Source organism: Mytilus trossulus, chromosome 9 (assembly GCF_036588685.1).
Source record: "Mytilus trossulus isolate FHL-02 chromosome 9, PNRI_Mtr1.1.1.hap1, whole genome shotgun sequence".
NCBI classification, from domain to species: Eukaryota; Metazoa; Mollusca; class Bivalvia; order Mytilida; family Mytilidae; genus Mytilus; species Mytilus trossulus.
In genome coordinates, this window is record NC_086381.1 from 7,876,015 (window position 1) to 7,878,632 (window position 2,618).

General features: G+C 31.6%; 1 long non-coding RNA gene across 1 annotated transcript; it reads right to left on the minus strand.

Moving 5' to 3' along the window:
• Positions 1-333: 333 nt before the first annotated feature.
• On the minus strand, positions 334-2,341 carry LOC134683544 (uncharacterized). Its single transcript, XR_010101043.1, has 2 exons — positions 2,197-2,341; positions 334-650 (listed from the first exon to the last, which is right to left on the minus strand). It is a non-coding gene; the product is annotated as an uncharacterized LOC134683544 (long non-coding RNA).
• Positions 2,342-2,618: the final 277 nt, after the last annotated feature.

The window sequence follows — 2,618 nt, forward strand, 5'->3', positions numbered from 1 at the left end:
CAGCACAACAGATAAATATAAATAAGCACCATTGACATTTTTTTAAAGGACTGAAACAAACATAGATGGTGACCAATGTAAGCGCCTAGTGTACAGAAGTAGAGTGAACATTTCTTGCTTCTTTTCCTACACATTTTGTCATTTTATGTAAACAATTACATATGTTACTTTCCATGAAGAGGAAGGAATTTTTGAATAGAGTGGCCTTCTAATGATAGTCATACATGTAAATCCTTGTCTCATTAGCAATCATACTACATCATATTGTTATACATCTACATGTATGGTTTCTTGTAAAAACTATGTAAATTTTGTTAACATAAATAAGACTAATGAAGTTGAACACAAGATATTTATTTGCTTTTTTATCCATTTTACAGTCAGGATAAGCACATGTACTTTTCTCTCTTACATAACCATTGTTAGTTTTAAGTATCACATTGATAGTAGTAATCAGTCCACAACATGACTGTGCCGTCACTTTTGGAAAAAGTCATCACTAGTTGTTCCTGTTTGCCAGGAAGTCTTATTTTCAATCAGAAAGACTTGGGAGTTCTACATTCAGCCCATGTATGATATTATATCTCTTGTATGCTGCACTGACAGGTAAATTTGATCAACATCCTTGTCCTTTTATAGCAAGCAGGACCCTGTTAAAAAAGAAAAAGCTGTCAGATACTGAATGTAAAAATATATAAAATTGTAAATGTCATCAAAGTGGTGGAAATAATGAAAAAAAAACCTCTATACACAAATCCAGTTTGTCATGATAGGAAAGTAATGCATGTGCTGGGTACAATAATTCTCTGAAGATGTAAAAGTCTACTGTAAATCAGAAATTAATGCAAGGTTTTTATTATTGCGAAAAATGTGAAAGAGTTTAAAACTCACTTTTTGAAAAATTTTGAATGAATTTAACAGGATTCTTAACAGAAGTTGTAAAAATTAAAATCGCATTTCAGTTTAAAATGAGAAAATCAATAATAAATGCACGCAATAATTTCTGAATTTACAGTATCAAGTGTATACGGACAGGGGTCTGTCTTGATATTGAAACAAAACACCATGGCCGTCAGCTATAATACTGATTTTTAATTGTAAATTGCATCAAAGTGGGTGAAAATATGATAAAAACAACCTCTTTATGCAAATTCAGTATGTCATAGGAAAAAAAATAATGAGTTAGGAACAATTATTCTCTGAAGATGGAAAAGTTTTAAACTGTAGCCATGGACAGGGGTCTGTCTTGATATTAAAGAAAATTAACATGGCCGTCAGCTATAATACTGATTTTTAATTGTAAATTACATCAAAGTGGGTGAAAATATGATAAAAACAACCTCCATATGCAAATTCAGTATGTCACAGGAAAAAATAATAATGAGCTAGGAACAATTATTCTCTGAAGATGGAAAAGTTTTAAACTGTAGCCATGGACAGGGGTCTGTCTTGATATTAAAGAAAGTTAACATGGCAGTCAGCTATAATACTGATTTTTAATTGTAAATTACATCAAAGTGGGTGAAAATATGATAAAAACAACCTCCATATGCAAATCCAGTATGTCATAGGAAAAAAAATAATGAGCTAGGAACAATTATTCTCTGAAGATGGAAAAGTTTTAAACTGTAGCCATGGACAGGGGTCTGTCTTGATATTAAAGAAAGTTAACATGGCAGTCAGCTATAATACTGATTTTTAATTGTAAATTACATCAAAGTGGGTGAAAATATGATAAAAACAACCTCCATATGCAAATTCAGTATGTCATAGGGAAAAAAAATGTGCTGGGAACAATTATTCTCTGAAGATGGAAAAGTTTTAAACTGTAGTCATGGACAGGGGTCTGTCTTGATATTAAAGAAAATAAACATGGCCGTCAGCTATAATACTGATTTTTAATTGTAAATTGCATCAAAGTGGGTGAAAATATGATAAAAACAACCTCTACATGCAAATTCAATATGTCTGGGGAAAGTAATTCATCACACAATTTGTTTTATTCCTCTTCAAATGAAAATGTTTTGATAAAAATTACGACCGTGCTAAAAATGTTCATAACGTGCATCTCGGCCCAGTTTTTACCATTATTAAATACTGCAATAAAACGTTAATCGTCTCAATATTTTAAATAATAACTACTACAAATTGAATAAAACAAGGTAATTCATAGTAGAAATTGAAATATATACTTACATTATGCTGTTTTGAAATGCTTGATGTGTAATAAAATTCGAAGCGTGGTGGTGTACTTGTCGTGTTAGAATCAATATGGCGATCTCGTTAAAGTCTCGTGAGATGCGTGTCGTGGATTTGATTTCGTTGACCACTGTTACAGTTGCCAATCTCTGTGTATATATGTCTCTGAAATCAGTAATCGTTTTTATGCCTTTGAGCCTAATACCCACAGCTTTTGTGTCATTGAATAATCACCAGTGACATTTAGATAAAGAATATGTCAAATCTCATACTGTTTTCCTGGGCACTCTCTCATACATAAAAACATTCAATATTAATCGGAATTAAACATGTCATGATTGCAGGTTGTATTGACTTTTTAAAGTGCAAAAGTCGACAGACCATGTCATGATACAGAGTTATTTTCAGTTCAATTCTAG